The sequence below is a fragment of the Galeopterus variegatus genome, unplaced genomic scaffold, assembly GCF_000696425.1.
Source record: "Galeopterus variegatus unplaced genomic scaffold, G_variegatus-3.0.2 Scaffold6771, whole genome shotgun sequence".
NCBI lineage: Eukaryota > Metazoa > Chordata > Mammalia > Dermoptera > Cynocephalidae > Galeopterus > Galeopterus variegatus.
Genome location: NW_007732882.1, coordinates 37,739 through 56,388, shown reverse-complemented (window position 1 = coordinate 56,388; position 18,650 = coordinate 37,739). Strand labels below are relative to the sequence as shown.

Genomic DNA, 18,650 nt, shown 5'->3' with positions numbered 1-18,650 from the left:
GTGTTGTGTAACAAATAAAAATGCTGTTTCCAGTCTAAAGGCTGCTTCAGCTGCTTTAGCTGCTTTGGCTGCTACAGCGCCGACAGCCCGCAGGCTGAGAACGTGCTTCAGAGGAACCAAGTTTTCTGCCTGTGTTTTTTATTTTCGCCACCTTTCAATCCCTCTTTCAAGAACCCCAACTCGACTGGAGCTGGTCTCCAGCAGTTTTCTCTTTTCCCATGATTACAGTCTAAATGTCCATGAACAGTGGAATGGCTACACGAATAATGGCACATCCATACTATGTGCCATGGTTTAAATGTGTCCCCCAAAAGTTCATGTGTTGGAAACTTGGTTGCCATTGTGGTGGCATTAAGAGTGGGTTCTTTGGGAGGTGACTGGATCACAAGGGCTCTGCCCTCATGAGTGGATTACTGTTGTTACGATAGGAGCGGGTTAGTTATCATGAAAGTTTGGTCCCCTTTTCCTCTCTGTCTCCCATGCTTGCTCTCACCCTTCCACTATGAGATGACTCTCACCAGATGCCAGCACCATGCTCTAAGATTTCTCAGCCAGCAGAATGGTGAAAAATAAATTTGTTTTCTTTATAAATTACCTCGTCTGTGGTATTCTGTTCTAGCAGCAAAAAATGGGCTAAGACACTATGGAACCAAAAAATTAAGACAGAACCATATATTATTTTATGGAAAGACATGCATAACATATAATTAAATTAGTTACAAATTACAGAAAAACATGTTTACTGTGAGGTTATTAATATACAACAAACTTTTAATAATAGCTATCTGTGGAAATCGGCAGGTGGAAGGAGGGACTTTCATTATCAACTTATATTTTACCACTGTTTTGAAGTTTTAAAATTTTAGACTATTTTATTATTCTTTATTCCTGAATAGCATGTATACCTACCCAGTAAAGGAGTACAGGATTGTAGTCAAGGGCTTAGATTTTGAAGTCAGACTCTGAGTTCAAATGCTGGCTCTGTTGCTTGTTGGCTATGTGAACTAGAGAAAATTGCTCAACCTCTCCGTGTCTCGGTTGTTCATCTTTGAAATGCAATAATAATAGCCTTTATCTAAGAAAGTGGTTGTGAAGATTAAATGAGATGATAATCATAATGTTCTTAAAGTTGTGCCTGGTACATAGGATACACTAAGCAGAAATGAAGTATGAATAAAACTCTACCATGAGATAAACCAACATAGAATTTGTAGTTTTTATCTAATTTATTTATTTATTTATTTATTTTAATAGCACAAAAAGGATGTGTGTGTCGGGGGATGGGGGAGCATTTAAAGTCGGTGAGTTAAGATTGGAGAAAAATGGTAGTCAAGGAAGAAGGCATAATTTGGTAGCTTAAAAGATCAATAGAATGCGATAATGTTGAATTCAGAGAAAAGGAGTTCTCATAGGAACAAAAGACATGCATAAGCTATCAAAATATCAGACTGATTACTTTTAAGGAGATCTGGTCTATTTTGAAATATGTTACTGCTATCATTATGGCTAACTGTTTTAGAACTCTTTACCATACATGCCAGAATAGACTATGGCACGGAATATGAGTCCCCGTTTTCTCAATAAGATTCCTAAAATGTTAATTTGACCATATAAACTTTTACTTAGAGATTTTTTAAAGTTAAACATTTATTTCTAAGGCTTAATTTTTTAATATCTTTTTATTAGTATGTTTAAAATCACACGTTTTATAAAGTACATTAATCCAGACATATCTTTCTTTACTACCCTCAGATTGCTTGAAATGATTTTCTTTGAATTCTTCACGTGCATCTTCACCATCATGTCATTATTATTTCTGGACCCACATTCTAAGACATCTAACAGTTTTCTGGAGCTCATCATGTTTGCTTCCACCCAAGTTGTTTGAAACAGTGCATGATGCAGTTGGTAGCACTTAGTACCCCAGGCCTCCTGCGCTCGCCAGCATTCCATCTGGGAACTTACTCTTCTCATATCCCTACAGAAGTAAATTCCTAATGTCCACAACCCCAACACATGGAATTTTTTTTTTAAGGAACTCTTTAAAGATTTTGTTGGCAACATGCACTGCTTAAAGTCATCAGGTAAAATCTCCAGGAACTACTAAATAATTTGTTAATTTTTTCGCTTCTTTCTTAAACCTATTGCGGCAGATGATCTCTTCAAGTGTCCAGAACTAGCATTTGCTGAGGTCATTGGGGTTTTGCTATTTTGAAGTGCATCTCTTATGGGAGGTTTCATAAAAACTGTTTAATAAAAGCCATTCTATCTTCTGGGGGAAGATATTTTAAGGAAAAAATCAGCTCTTCCTATGTTTAGGCATCCATCAGGCAGTATGCCAAGCCCTTATTACGTACGTAATGTCTTTTGCAATCCTCAGAATAACTGTGTTGGACAGTTAATACTGTTGAAATTTTCCAGATGAGAAAACTGAGGCAGTAAAGTAATTTGCCCAAGATCATAGAGCTAAAGGGCAATGGAGAGAAGCCCTCATGCTCTCATCCATTGCTTTCCACAGAATCGCTCAGTCAGGGCAATTGGCATAACATCCATTTTAAACAAAGGCTAAGAACAAAGAAAGAGAAGTCTCTGGAGAAAAACATGCACTTTTTATTATAGAAGACTGAGAATTCAACAAGAGAGGGAAATACGGTCAAAGCTGGTGTTTTTAAGTCAGCATAATTATAAATCTTCAGGGACAAAAGGGAGAGCAATCTTTCAAAGGCAAAGAGGCACAACTATTTCAAGATATTTTTCTACAGAGGACAATTAAAGAACAACGCAGTTGAGTAAAATTTTCCAAAAAATGCAACTTGTGAGAGCCTGGAGGTTTACTTAAGAAAACATTAGAACTTATCCTTTCTAGCTTCTTAAAAAAAAAAAAAAAGTAAGGCATTAGGCGGAGGAAGTATGATTCTTTCCTATGACTAGAATTTCCACAGAACAACGGTCTCTGACAGCAGTGGGTAGAACATGTCATATTGGACAGCCAGCTGTGTGGGAAGAAACGGGGACGCTACAGTCAACAGTCAAGTCCAGAAAATATGACTCAGCTACCTCGTAAGTTTATTAAATTATGTTTTTGTGAAATATGCTGGATTATTCAATACATCTACCCTGAGTACCCATTATGTGGCTAGCATTTTGTAAAGTCTGTATCCTCAATCTATTTGAAATGTAAAAGTGGTTATCTTTGAATGACAAATCTATGTTGATTTTTATTTTCTCCTTTGGGCTATGGTTTCTAGCTATATCAACATAGACAAATTAGTCACTCGAAGCCTCCATTTCCTTATCTATAATGCGAAGAATAAAGATACTATCCATCTCAAAGAGTTCATGTGAGGAATAGACAGAATAATGATACTCAGTAAATGTTTTCAATAAATATTAGCTATTATTTCATTTTTATTGCTATTTTAAGGGAAAATTCACTGGAGGAGGCACTTGACCTGCATCCTCATTTAATCGCATAACAGTCAAATGAAGCAGGACTCTTATTATTTCCCAAATTTACAAGTGAGGACCATGAAACCCAGAGGCTAGGTAACTTTTCTAATATACTTATGAGGTCAGCCCTAGGCAAAAAAAAATAAAAGTGACTGTGATGTATCTGATCCATGATACCGTCTTACCCTCATCTTGCCACACAGAGCCCCTGACTGGTTTGTTTCTGCTCTCCTTAAATTCCACTACATAAAATATCATCCACTCAGCCAAATTGGGGTTCATTACAATTTTAATTCATAGGTGTTCAGGATATACCACACACAAAAAAATTTAATTCAGTGACATTTCCCTAAAGTCCAGTGGCTCTCAACTTATATCTGCATTAGAACAACCTGGATGGCTTATTAAACAGCTTGCTGGGCTCCACCCCAGCATTTGATTCAGTAGGTCTGAGTGGAGGCCAAGAACTGACATTCCTAACAAGTCCCCCAGCAATGCTGATATTGCCAGCTCAGGGACCACATTTTCAGAATCACTGCTCTAAACGAAAAGAGCAAGTGGGACTTCTAACCTATCTAATATTAAAAGTTCAAAGTTAACAACAAAAATCTACAAAACTCACCTTATTAACTACTTAAAACATGGGAGCAGGAATAACTGGAGCATATGAGAGGAGTTTGCTTCTTAAACCATGTTACAGGTGAAGCAAATGAGGTTCACAAAAGCTCTACGGTCCTTGTTTATAGGGCAAGTGACAAGGCCTGAAGTCAAATGCTGTGTGATATATAGGCCATCCAGTGTTCCTAACTCCTGGGCCAGAGCTTCCCATGAGAAGAGCAGTGAATAAATTACACGTATCAGACATCACTCTCCTTAGTGCCAAGGATGGCAGGTTCAGGGTGGTGGACTTGGGATGGTCTGGACCCTGTGAACAGCCTCTTCCAGACCAAGTCCAGTCAACTCTCCTGAGTTTCCCTTCTGCTGCAGACCAATGGTTTGCAGTATGTGAGTTTGACCTAGAATTGTGCCTGCCCCCCTGGAAATCTGCATATCTCCTATATACACTGAATTTTGAGACATAGATGGCTGTCAATGCCTTGAGGAAATATTAACCATATTCAAAACAGTCCTTTCTGTCACTCCTTCTTAACATGTTCTGACTAGGTAGTAAGTTCCTGGGTCAACATCAAAGCTCAGCAGGGAGCAACTTGCCCTCCTTCTGGTCAATTTTCCAAATGGTCAATAAGCTTTGCCAATCAGACTGGTATCAGGTTAGTGGATCTTTTATCTACTAGATAATCTGAACTAGAAAGATTGCCTAGGAGCAAGGCAGTACTGAATTAATTTCCCTTAACACCTGCATTTTATATATCTAGCCATTCTGATTTTCAATAAATGTGACTTCACTTCATCCAGAGCATTAACTCCCCTGAAATAGTTCTATCACTCTCTGAACCTGAATCTGATCAAGCCTTAAATATGTGTGCGAATGTGAACAGAAAGTGGAAAGGGGGAGATGTATGTGTTAGAAATTGAGAAATCATTTTCCTACCCAACTCATGTACTGATCGGCCAGATGCCTACTCCACATGCCTGTGCTGTGCTAGACCCTGAAATCCCAAAGCAGCACAAAAATCATTGTCTCCACCCTTGTGGGAGCCTAAAATCCAGCAAGCAAGAGCCTGCTGATCAGTAGTGTCAGGGGAAAGAATGCCTGCCTCACTTACATACATAGGACACACAAAACAAATAATACCAAGCTGGAAAAAAATGACAAATTGAAGTAGTAATAGATGGATTTAGTGTCTTCACTTCAGAAAGGAGACACTGCATACTTTTTACCTCAGCAACATACTGAATCAAATGCCCAATTTTTCTTTTCTTTATAGGATTCAGGACAACAGTGATCAAATCACACCCTGTAGTTGCCCAAAAATCTCTTTCCCGCAAAACAACAGTGATGCTTGAGTCCATCCATTACTCATCCCGTCCTTGTGGATATGCTATCTTTCCTGATCCTTTTATAAAGACAGCTGCCCCTTGGAAGATTTACTCCTTAAGCCAGAAGTTCTCAGACTTAAGGTGAGTGCAAGAATTTCCTAGAGCACTTTTTAAAGGGCAGATTCCTGGGCCTTTTCTTCAAGATTCTGAGTCAGTAGTCTAGAATAAGATTTAGAAACCTTTATTTTTAAACAATCACCTTAAGTATTCAATTCTTCTGATGCCATAGACTGAGATTTACATGTAGTGTTTCATTTATTGCCTGAAATAGCCCAGTTTCACAGAAAATTAAATAATTTGCCTAAACTTACAAAGCAAGGAAATGGCATAATCAGGATCCAAAATGAGCTTCCCGAACCCTAAGCCCAAAGACAACCCAAAGATGGAAAGTGGATGGCCAGAGGCAATTAAACTCAAAACTAATAAGATTTAAGGGGAAACAGAAGGAAGTTTTAGGTTCAGAGAAGGGAAAGGTAAGCAACAAAATCAGAAAGGGCTCGGAAACAGATTCTTCCAGCATCTCAATTTTGCCTAGAGCCAGTTCCACTCATGCTAAGGCCAGCAGAAGTGTATCAGCATAAACAAGGTAAAGCAGTTTCTATAAATGTGTCAGGGAGAAAAAAAAAAAAAAACTTTAAGTTTTACATGCAATTAATTGCAAAGACATTTCTTAATGGCAGCCTCCTCTTGCCTTTCCAAATTAATGAGTCAGATGCTCTCCATAGCATCACTGAAAGTGGGCAAGCCCCCCTCCTGGGCTCCCATTAAAACAGAACACAAAGACCTTCAGCAAAATGCTTCAGTGTCCTCCATTTCAGAAAGTCATTTTGAAACTGTAAAAACCAATGCACAGATTTCTTCCTCAAATCCCTTTCGGTCCCAGAAGCAAAGGGGAAGTGGGGAAAAAAGATGAAGATGTGTCATTTGGGGTAATGTGTTTTACAGCACTGGAGGTAGTTAGCTTATTTGGAAGATGGTTCTTTCTATGAAGAAAACAATGTCCTTTTCATTAATGAATCAAAAGTTATGCAAGTAAAGAGAGGTGGAGGTGAAGACAAAAGCCTAACTTATTATATGCAAGGAAGCACAGCAACATTTTCAAGTTCTTGCTGACTGTTTTTACCCTAGAGGGGTGTGTGTGTGTGTGTGTGTGTGTGTGTGTGTGTGTGTGTGTGTGTGTGTGTGTGAGAGAGAGAGAGAGAGAGAGAGAGAGAGAGAGAGAGAGAGACTGTGGAGAAGAACTAATATTGAATTAATTTTCTTTTATAACATCCAATCTATGAATAGACTCGGTCTGGTAGGCTCCAGCCTATCCCCAAATTAAACTCCAAGTTAAAGGCCAGGGTGGCTACCTGGAGGTTTGCATTCTGCAGAGCCTCGCCTTTTAAATGATCCAACAAAGGCCCACCTGTGTTTGTTACATGTCCCTTGGATAATTAATGCTGGTAATAACACCTAAGTGTTAGCACACAAAGCACCTGGAATGCGACTTGCTGTACACATTCTAATCACATCAGCCACGGAACTCTCCAAATGACCTTCCTCAAAACAATGACTGTCTTTGAAGCCACAGAAGCCAACCTAGGAAGGAGAGGTTTCCTAGGATTTGATTTTGGCTGAGCAGTTCATAAAGCTAGAGTGACACCAAGTGGTCAGGAATGGAATCAGCCTGCCAGTTTGTATTCACATCCCCTGGAAAGACAGCAGGTGTATCAACCCAACTTGGTTCCCAGGCAGTGGAGTTTGCACCTCCTCAAAGCAGACGACCAGTGAAAAACGGAGTCCCAGACACCCCTGACACCTTAAAGGTGATTCTGAAATTCACGTATGTCCTATACTTTCTCCTAAATTTCAAGGAGGCCTGTACTTTAATGAACATGAAAGAGAGAGAGGGAGACAGACAGAGAGAGAGAGAAAGTGTGTGATCCACCTATTCCACATCATTGCTTGTATTTACATAGTACTTTTAGCAAGGTCTGTCTGTGTCATTATCTGTCCCACAAAAGAAATATTGAAATATTGTCTCCATATTATAGATTAGAAAGGAGGGTAAGAGATATTATATTGTCTCCATATTATAGATTAGAAAGGAGGGTGAGAAATATTGTCTCCATATTATAGATTAGAAAGGAGGGTAAAGTGACAGAAATAATAGGAAGACTGCTTGTCAGAGAACAGGACAAAGGCTCTGTGACGTTTTATAGTCTCTTGTTTAACTGCTAAACCAATATCTCCTGCTGTCCCTTAGATTTTCACGGCCTCAACTGTTTTGTTTCTCTCTCACATAAGTAGTCTCCCCCTAGACCAGTGTCATTACTACATATTCTAATTTTCTTTTTTAAAAAAATATTTTTCTTACTTTTTTCTTCCTGTTTTTCTCCCTAATGGCTCAGATTCAAATAACTTAGGTGGCTTCAAAGACCAGTATCAGAAAGGGTTTCTCTCTCCTGTGGCGTCATATAATTATAGACATATCGTTTTCCCACAATGCTGCAGCATCGTTAATCACTCCAAATACATAGAGAGCCACGCAAGCTTTTCTGTGAACAGAGAGCTCAGGGTCCCATTTCAATTTGTGATTATATCAATAATCTCGAGATTATCTTCTGTGAACTAATTCATTATTTCTAGAGAAACTAGAAGGAAACTGCTAAAATCATATAGGTGTGCCCTTGCTGACACTGGGAATGTATGTTTGTATGATATAACATTCTAGATGACATTTGTCAGCTGCTTTGTCCTGCATTTCTAAGTGGCAAGAAGGCAATTTTGTCTTCCCTGTCAGGACATTCATGTAGAGAATTGTGAGAACCTCTATCATTAAAAGCACAAATTATATATAGATCTCTCCCACCCACAGCAGAGGCCAGGATGAATTTAAACTGCTTATAGATCAGAACAAAAACAACAACAAATTAATCCTGATGTCGTTTTCTAAAATACTCTAGTGTAATTTTCATGCTGCAGCCCCTATACCCTGAGACCACAGGCAAATCTTCTAGCAATTTCACAGATAATCTTATGGCAGATTGGAAAGATTAGAAGAAGCAAAATTTCTAAAGAAATAATTTTATAGAAAAAAAAGAGCTTAACATACATATTGTAATTTGTACTGATTATTTCTCCTGAATACATCTTTAACCAGGGGATTTCCAAGGGTAGAATAAACATATCACACACAATCTCCAAGCAGAAAAACATTTTATTTTTTAAATGGGAATAATAAATAGGAATAACACCAATTGCTATGGTCAACAGTGGAATCACAAGAAATATAATTGAAATTTAATTTGCCTTTAAAGAAAATGTATTCATTGGTTCAAAAAATGTTTGTTGAACACCTGTATGTCCTGGGTACAATACTCAGGACAGGAAACAAGGCCTCTGCCATCATGGAGGTTACATTCTAGTAGGAGAACTGTGGAAATTGTGCTATGTAAAAACAATAAACAAATTAATATAATATTATGTCAGGTAAAGATAAATGCTATGAAGCAAAATAAGCCAGTTAAAGAACTACATTATAATGATGTCACTGTCAACAGGTTCGACTTCCCTCTTGCAGTGGAAAAAGACCCAAAAGTCCAAAAGTTGGTGCAAGGATTGGAAGCTTTATTGAGATAACTGGCATCTGGGGGATGACCAGGATAAAATCATCCCTCCTTCTGATTACTTTCTGGGGTTTATAAAGGGGAAGAGGCAGGAAATTGAGGTAAAGTCCTTTGTCCTGCAGGCAAAGAGGGAGGCTGGTCATGGGATCAGCAGAGGGTCTGAGTCAGATGTCAGGGTCCCATCATGGACGGGGTGCTTTGGTGTCATGGAGTCTGCAGTTAGCGGACTGGTCAGCTTCAAACCCTTGATGTTATCCCAGGGTCAAAGTCTTATCTCCTAGGGAGACCTCCAAGACAATAACCTAAGTCAAGCATCACTGGAACATAAAAATACCCGACTCATACCTCTAACTAATGTAGATGCAATTCTCCTTCAAACGAAAAGGTGAGTTAATAATCAGCTAGTGTGCTTTACCTTTCTCTTGGAATTCCTTTGTTTGCAGTTGATTAGGAAAGATGAGAAAAACAAGAAAACTTAGTTTCAATTCTGAATTTTAGGTGTGCAGCATCTAAAGTAAATCAATATAAGAGGGTGTAATGGGAGATAAACAGAAATAAACTTTTGAGAAGGATCCTTTTGGGGCATAATTTTATCCCTGGGCAGTTTCAGCCTTACGGTCAGGGAGGCAGTTGGGAACCAGATGATGTAGGGACTTATGGGCTATGGCAAAAAAGTTTTGGATACATTTCTAAGTAGAAGAGGAAGCCATTGGAATGCTGATGAAAAAAAGCAAAGTGACCTTATTTATAATTTTGAAGGGTTCTTATGGCTGCTGTTGGGAGAACTGATTGCAGAAGGGTGAAAAATAAGACCAGGTAAGGTGTTATTATGGTATTCCTGGAGACAAAGTAAGATGGTTTGGATAGAGTTACATCAGTGAAGGGGGAAGGGAGAACTGAATTTTTCTTTAGCAGGGGTTTTTATTCCAAACTCCACTGCAAAATTTAGTTCTATACAAAAGGAGTAAAGAAGGCAAAAGGCAAAATCATATTCAAGTTCCCTGGAACTTAAGAGAAACTATTCCAAAGATCACTGCACAATCACTTGTATTCCTACCACATCAATCCAATATGGTGCCAGGATACTGCATGGTCTTCATTCCTTACTAATCAAATTGGAAAAATAAAAAATTAAGGGAAAAGGAAAATGGAAAATTTTGCCCACTATAGTTTAGAGAGAAATTGAGTCATTCTTCACTGATTTGATGGATTAGTCATACTAAGGCAGGATTCAAATGGTTGCTGATTTTATTTAATTATACCTGTGGCTGCCAAACTCATCCATATTGAGTCATAATGTTTTTCTTACAAAGAGAGTTGTTATCCAACCGATCTACCATATTTTAATACCTTGCACTTCAATTTTCCTCTTACTGACATTGCTAGGGTTGCGTTACATTTTTAAGGGACCCTAGCTGGCCATATATATAGTCATGACCCAAATGAGGAAGCCATTGGCCAGAAGTGCCCTTTTATCTATTAAACCACAGCATGCAGCATGTCATAAACAGCTTAATAAAAACTAACAACATAAAACCTCAGGTATCTAATGCATCATCATCCAAAAACTGGGAACACAAAATTATAGAACATTTTGCTTCATTTTGTTTTCAGCTATTTATTTGGTACTGAGGGTCTATTACTTTAATTACTCAATTTGTGAAAAACTCCTTTAATATATTCAGATTTGTACCTACCATAGATCAATTGCCTCTAGAAGCATCTTCAGCTTTGGAGAAAACACAACTTAATTCATTCATTCAGCCAGCCACCCATTTACTACACATATAGTTAGTAAGCCTCCTGTTTCTGCACAGTTCTATGCACAAGGCCTTATGTACTGGGGATATCATGGTGAACAAGACAATAATATTCCCTAGAGCTTACTGCAACAAAAAAATTTTTGAAAGCCTATTAGATTCATTCAGTCATTCCATAAATATTTTTTAAGCACCTATTAAGTGTGAAATACCATGCTAGACGCTGGGGATACAATAGTGAGCAAACTAGACAAATCCCTCCTTACTTGGTCCCTCACGCTCTAATGAAGAAGTTACAAGTGAACATCTTTTCAAAAGAACAATCCATGTATAAATATGAGGTTGTTCTTGTAACATATCATAGAAAAGCCAAGTCTTATGAAAATGAGAGAAAGAATAATTAATTCCAACTTAGATAGCGAGATTTGAGGTGAGCATTAAAGAAAAGGTAGGATTTCAAAAAAGAATCTAGGGAAGATCACAGTTTGAGAGCAATGAAAATCCGTGTCAGATGTTCATTTCAGGATTTAACTCTAGTAGCAGCCAATAGGAAGTACCAAAGAAAGAAAAAAGTGGAGGGGCCCTGGAGATGCCTTTAGTTTCATTTGGGAGCGACAGGAAACATCAAGTGCTTGTCCCTCAACTTCCTAGAATCTAGGTGCTAATTCAGTGTCTTTTGTTTTGGCAAGGGACCACAGCAAAGGTCACCATAAATGGACCATTTTTGACGTTTCACAGTGGTTGGTATTAACTGCCACCAGATAATAGCCTCAAGACCTAAGCTTATAACAAATGTTACTTTTGCCACAAAGGCAGAGAGAAGCTCGTCAGACTGCCACAGACCCGCGACCCCGTAAGTCACCCCCAGTCCAGCCTCACTTGCGGGGCGAAGCCCGACTGCTCCCCGCCTGCCTGGCCCCCCGCCCACCACACCAGGCTAAGCGCCCACATCAAAGCGGCCTCCATTCTCTCGGGTGGGGGTGAAAAAAAAAAGAAAAAAAAAAATAATAATAAAAGGGGGCCGGCTTTGGGAGTGCAGGTCAGCCATCTCTGTTTGGCGCGGCTCCCTGTTGGGACGTGCTATTTGCTTACCTCGAAACGGGGCACCCCGAGGCCTGTGGACTGCCCCACAATGCCACTCTCCCCACGGATCTCTGACGGGGCTGGTAGCGTGGGGAGCCCCCGGCCAGCGTCGGGGGGGGCTGGGAAGANAGTGACTTTCATCTGTGCGTCCAACATGGCAGCCCCAGTTCCTGCCATCATCTGCCAGTGGCAAAAAGTCAAGAGGAAGGGGAGAGTTTATGCTTTTCTTTATTTATTCCCCAGTTTAAAAAATGGTGGTAAAATACACATAACATAAAATTTACCATCTTAACCGTTTTAAGCATACAGTTCAGTGGTATTAAGTACATTCATATTATTGTGCAATCAGATGACGAAGATATTTTATAGAAGAAATTGAGGCTCAGAGAGGTTAAGTGCCTTGCCCAGGGTCACACAGCATGTGAATGAGGAGACTGTGCCTCCTGGGTCTTCCGATTCCAGGGCCTGCCTTGAGGGCTTCTGCCTGAGCTGTGTGTGCTGCTTCATGAGAAGCTCTGGCCTTTTGAGGAGTATGGGGGTTCCCCAATGTTCCCCTCACCCCAAGTAGACAGAGAACTCCATCTGGGGCCTCCACCATGAGAGCTGGGCCAGGAATTTCCCCCCACAGCCTACCAGAGTTCACATCAGCACCCTGCCTATTTCTCCCTTTCCTTCCCAGGAGCTTTAAGAGGCTGGGAAAATAGGAAGGATTTAGTAATGAGTTACTTTAATTGGATTTTCCCCGAGTATTGGTATGCAGAGGTTATCGCTGAGGGATTTGTTGAGTGGCCCATGCTGGAGTTCAGTTGTGCATGCTTATGTGTGTGGATGTGTGGGTGTGTGTGTGTGCCTGGCATGAGTGTGTGTGCTCATGTGCTCATGCTCTGTACAGACACACATGTGTGGATGTGTGTGTGTGTGTGTGTGTGTGTGTGTGTGCCTGGCATGAGTGTGTGTGCTCATGTGCTCATGCTCTGTACAGACACACGAGTGCGCGTGTGTGTGTCCTGCCCTTTCAGAAGTGCCTCCAATGGCTCTTCATCCTGAGGGCACGTCTGCACCCTCCGCCCCCGGCTTCATCGCAGGAGGGAAGCTGGGGCTGCAGTGGCGGGGCTGGTGGGGGTGGGGGGGACTGCCAGCTGGGCCCAGCGAGGAGTTGTGTCTGGGAGAGTGTGTGTTGTAACTGGCAGCTTGGCATATGAGTCACCAGCCAAATTAACTCAAGTTTCCTTTGGGGAAAAATGTAATCAGTTATTGCATTCTGGTCCATTTTAGCAAATTAACTTGTCCAGTGTTTTATTTTTATTTTTTTAATATGGGAAGGGTAGTTACAGATGGGGAGGAAGTTGGTGGAAGCCTGAGCTGAGGCCCTGAGGGCAGCTCCAGGACAGACCTGGAGAGAAGGTGGGTCTGGGCTGAAACCAGGGGCAGGGACTACTGCTCCTGGGGGCTGATGCAGACCCTGGTCCTGCTGGGACCTTGGGGTGGGGCACCCATTTGAGAGGGAATTTTACTGCCCACAAAGCCCATTTCCTCGACACTCCTTCTGTGCCCCCCAAGCAGAAGAGCATGAAATCCAGGCTGTGAGCAAGTGAGGGGCGTTCCTGGGGCTGAGCAGGGCTCCTAGGACCTCTTGTTCCCTCGCCAGAAGACAGCATTCTGGAAGATTTCTCCAGGCCTGTCTGTGAATGAAGAGCCACACTGCAGTCACCCCCAGGGCACCGGGGGCTCGGCCCTCCACACTAGGGCATTCATGTCCACGCTTGCATTTGTTCTCACACCTGCCCTGAGGTAGGAGACTTTGCCTTGTGAGCAGGGCATCCCCACCTGAGCACACAGTGACCCCAGACCCTGCTCCCTTCACCTCTCAGTGGGGCCATGTACTTTACCTGCTCCAACAATGGGGGGTACAAAAGGTACTTGATCTTAAAAAGCCATACCAGGCCAAGGAGCCTGAGTGAGGCAGTGGTTCAGACCCTGGGGGTCTCTCTGGGAGGGGGAAGCTGTGGCCTTGTGGGCCTCCCAGCCATCTGGGTGACGTCTGCCTCTGGCTGAGGACTTGGTGCACACCTTCCTCTCCCGGGAGGTCCACCCCTGCCCTGCATTGCTGGTCCTCGAGAAGCCTTCCAGATGCCCCCAGCCCATGACCCTCCCCCACCTTTCCCCAGCCCACTCTGCGCCATGATCCTGCTGACGATGGGGGACAGATTTGTGTGCACTGTGGGGATGGAGAACTGTCCCAGCATGCAGGGGCTGTGGGTGGGCTGGGCCACCCACCTGGAGTCATTGGTGCAGGTAGGGAGTTGTGGGACAAGGACATGGAGGGGATGAAGCTGTGTTTACTCTGAACAAGACGCCACCACCAGGAAGGCCCCACAGACCCTGTCCCTCCCCAGTCCGCCCTGGACAGTGCGCAGCCCCTGGGCAGCAGGCAGGGCCATGAGCCTCTTCCTTCTGCCCAGGCCCTCACTCCACTGGTGACACCCTGATCTCAGTGCTGCCACGGAGATGCCCTGGGACGGTCTCTCTCCAGCTGTGAGCTGGGATTCCCACCCCTTAGATGGGAACAAAAGTAGGAAGTAGTTTCAATAAATTAAAGTTCATTCATACCATCCTATAGGCGTATATATGTATAGAAGAAGGGGTCTTCTAAACGTTCCTGGAAAGATCCTTATTATCTTTCAGTTCTATTTTTCCACAATTTTTTTGAAGTACCCTTGTATGTGTATGTGTATATTTAGGTGATATGTGTATTTGCCCATATGCAAGCACGTTTGTGCACAGGAACCTACATACGCACACATACATGTGTCAAATGTTAACTGGGGCTTGGTGACTTTTATTTCTATTTGTGCTTTCCTGTATTTCCCAAATTTCTACAGGAAGCACACAATAGAGAAATTAAAAACAAAAACAGCTCACCAGCCGCTAGAGGTGGTGGTCACAGGAAGCCTTTCTTGGTCCTGTCTGGGGAGGGTGGGCAGCTGGGGGCAGTAGGCGGGTCGTGGGGGAGACGTTTATCCACAGGAAGGACCCAGGGGCGTCCTGGACCTCCTGGAGCAGACGTGTTCCTGAGGGAGGGGGAGACGGGGAGCAGGCTGTGCTGAGGGGCTGGAGCACCCAGGAGAGAACTTCCCTTCATGACCTGACAGCACCGGTGCCTGTAGCTTGGGTGGTGGTGGGGTGGTGCCCTCATAGAAGGTTCTGGTGCCCTCGATGCTGGACACCCACAGCTTTGGAATGGACTTGGCCTCATCCACAGTGCTGCATCTTTGGGGACGGGGCCATGTGGCCGACCCTGAGGATCTTAGTGGCCCGGGGTGCCTCAGTACGTATGAGTAGGAAGAGAGGAGAGCTTCAGGTGCCCACTGTAGCCAAGGCGGAGAGTGTTCAGGGCACCTGCAAGTCACCCCCGGGCTCTTGGCAGGAGTTTCTAAGGGGGCCAGAGGGACCTCCTTCAGGAGAGTGGCTTTTTAGGGCCACAGCCCAGTTTGAGAATGGGATGGGGAAGGATGCACATCTGCACACAGGTGTGCACACACAGTGGTGGGCCTGGGCCCCGCAGGACCTCTGAGGCTGGGGTCTGCTCAGTCTCCTTCTCCTCTGGTGCTCCCCACCAGTGGTCTTTCAGCCTGCTCCTCTTTGTTGGGAGACTGCCTTCAGGCTGTGGGCACCTCCTTTGCACAGGGAGAGCGGGAGCGGCCTGGAGATTTATGTCCCCCTAGAGGTGGCCCTTCACCAATGACTGATGGGTTTGGACGTGGAGGTAAAAATACCCCCATCCCCTGCCTCTGAGCGAGACAACCCCAGGGCTCCCCCACAGGACTGAGTCCAGGATGCTCTCCAGGGGGCCCTGTGGGAAATTGCACCCAGCCTCTTCCCACACCCACTTCCCCACTCCCCGACTAAGTCTTTCCTGGGAGCATCTTGCAGTAAATCTCACTGGAGAGATTCTTATCAGAGGCAGTGCGCTTATGCAGAAGCAGATAGGATGGAGGCTGGGACATCCTGGTCGGGCCATCGCCTGCAGGGCATCCTTCCACCTTTACAAGGCCATTTGCACTCATTCTCTAACTAACCAACTGCAGCCCACTGGGGTGTGCAAAGGACAGTTCATCCCGTTGTTCTATGGGTGATGCCTTGTCTCGCCCAAATGTCATGTCTACTGGTGTTGTTAAAGCATCATGACTCATTATAGCTAATTGCAGCTCATCTTCTATCTCCCTGTCGCTCCCCACCTGGGGTGGAAGAGAGAGTGAAGATCCATGCACATTATCAAGCAGGGAGCCGTCACCCTGGCGGTGCGGCGGTGCTCAGATGGTCCCCACTCTCTCTTCTTCACCCCTCTGTTCCTGACTGGCACCTGGTAGGTACCTCCTTTCCCACCGAGGGTCCGTGACCCTGACTATGACGGGTGCTCACGGTTGCGGGGGTGATGAGGGGTGGGTGGTGCAGGCCGGGGCCCCTCACCCCAGAGTGCTTGTGGGCGCTGCTGTTTGGACGGCTTGGGTCCCGGCTGCTGGGGCGCTGGCCGCCTCTCTTCCCGCAGATGCACACTCCTGGGTGGCCGGTGTGAGGAAGAAGTGTCAGGCGGCTGATGCACACCCTGGTTCCAGGCTCCATTCTGGAAGGCCCAGCCTCCTCTGCCACCACAGGGTGACAACAGGGTGGGAACTGAAGTGGGCACAGTGGGGCCAGTCTAGCCTTTAGGTTACTGACTGTCACGGAGCCATCTGTGGGAGTCAGAAGGCCAAAGCGGTGCAGAGGGACCTCGGGAACAGCTCCTCTGGTGGTTCTCTGTGGGGTCATTTCACCCTAGGGGGGATTGGACACGTGCGGGGGCCTTTATCAGTCATCACAATACTGGGGGGAGGACACTGGTGCTTGGTGGGTGGCAGTCCAAGATGCAGTGCTTTGTAATGTGCCCAAGAGCCCTGCTGCATGAAGAATGGTGTTGTGTCCCGCACAAATCACAAGTGTCCCAGCAGACTTTCCTATGGGTGGAAAACCTGTTTAAAATAATCTGAGCCTAGAACCGAACCCCATTTTACATATTAACACACAGTATTTTTTTCATACACTTTAACATACGCTGGATCTCCCAGGAATGCAACCACAATCACAATTCAGGAGTGATTGTCCTTTGTTTTGTGGCAGGTTTTTACCAAGAGTGTTCACTGCTCCAGACAATCACATCTCGGAACGTGAGGCTGCTCGTGGTACTCGAGCTGCCGCTATAGCAGAACGATGTCAACCTGTGTTTAGAAATGCCACGCTGGTAGCGAGCCTACACACAGGCGTCCTATGACCCCTTCATCATGTTCTCTAGTGGAGATTCACCTGGGCATTTACATATTAAAATGTTGTGTGAGGGCCGGCCCGTGGCTCACTCGGGAGAGTGCGGTGCTGATAACACCAAGGCCACGGCAGAGTCTGTGGGACACTCCTTGGAAGAGTTTGATAAGGACTGGTGTTAATTCTTCTTTAAACATTTGGAAGAATTCACCAGTGAAACCACCTGGTCCGGGATTTTCTTTATTGGAAGAGCTTTGATTATTAACTCATTTCTTTGCTTGTTACAGGTCTATTCAGATTTTGTATTATTTCTTGTGTCCATTTTGGTAGATTGTGTCTTTCTAAAAATTTGTTCATTTCATCTAGGTTATTTAATTTGTATGCATACAATTGTTCATAGTATTTCTTTATAATTATTTTTATTTTTGCCAGATCAATGGCATGACCTCTCTTTCATTTTTGATTTTATTAATTTGAATCTTCCTTTTTTTTTTTTAAGTCAGTCTAAGCTAAAAGTTGTCAATTCTGTTGAACATTTTAAAGAATCAATGTTTGGTTTCATTGATTTTTTTCTCTTGTTTTTCTATTCTTTATTATGTTTATGTCCACTCTAATCTTTATTATTTACTTCCTTCTGCTTGTTTTTATCTCCTTTGTTTTTGAAGGATAATTATGATTAATATAGAATTTTTGGTAGAGAGTCTTTTCCTTTCAGCATTTTGAATATAATCATCCCATTGCTTTCTGGCCTCCATGGTTTCTGATGAGAATCCACTGTTAATCTTATTGAGGATCACTTGTAAATGATAAATTGGTTCTCTCTTTCTGCTTTTAAGACTGTTCCTTTTTGTTTGAATTTTGGAATTTTGATTACAATGTGTTTGGTTGTGAGTCTCTTGGGGTTTATCCTGCTTAAACCTCATGAGCTCCTTGGATGAGTAGATAAATGTTTTCCAATTTGGGTAAGTCTGTGGCCATTATTTCCTCAAATATTCTTTTTTTCCCCTTTTTCTCTCTTGCTTCCTGCATATGTTGGGATACTTGGTGTTGCACCACAGATCTCTGAAGCTATTTTCACTTTTCTTTATTCATTTTTTCTTTCTGGTCCTCAGACAGGATCATCTCAACTGATGTTCAAGTTTGCTTATTCTTTCTTCTGCTAGCTCAAATCTGCTGCAGAGCCCCACTAGTGAATTTTTCCTTTCAGTTATTGTGCTTTTCAACTCCAAATTTTTTTTTTCTCTCTCTCTTTTTTCTTTTGGGGCTGTCCAGCACAGTGATTGAACCCTGAACTTTGGTGTAATCATTAACTCTAGAATTTCTATGGGTTCCTTAACTTTTTTTCTTTTTATTAATATTCCTATTTGATGAGACATTTTTTTCATACTTTCCTTTAGTTCTTAAACATGCTTTTCTTAATTTTCTGAACATATCTATAATAACTGACTTA

At 43.0% G+C, this 18,650-nt stretch overlaps 1 pseudogene; it reads right to left on the bottom strand.

Annotated features, from left to right (window-relative positions):
* Positions 1 to 16,714, bottom strand: part of LOC103606670 — a 49,419-nt pseudogene extending 32,705 nt beyond the window's left edge.
* Positions 16,715 to 18,650: the final 1,936 nt, after the last annotated feature.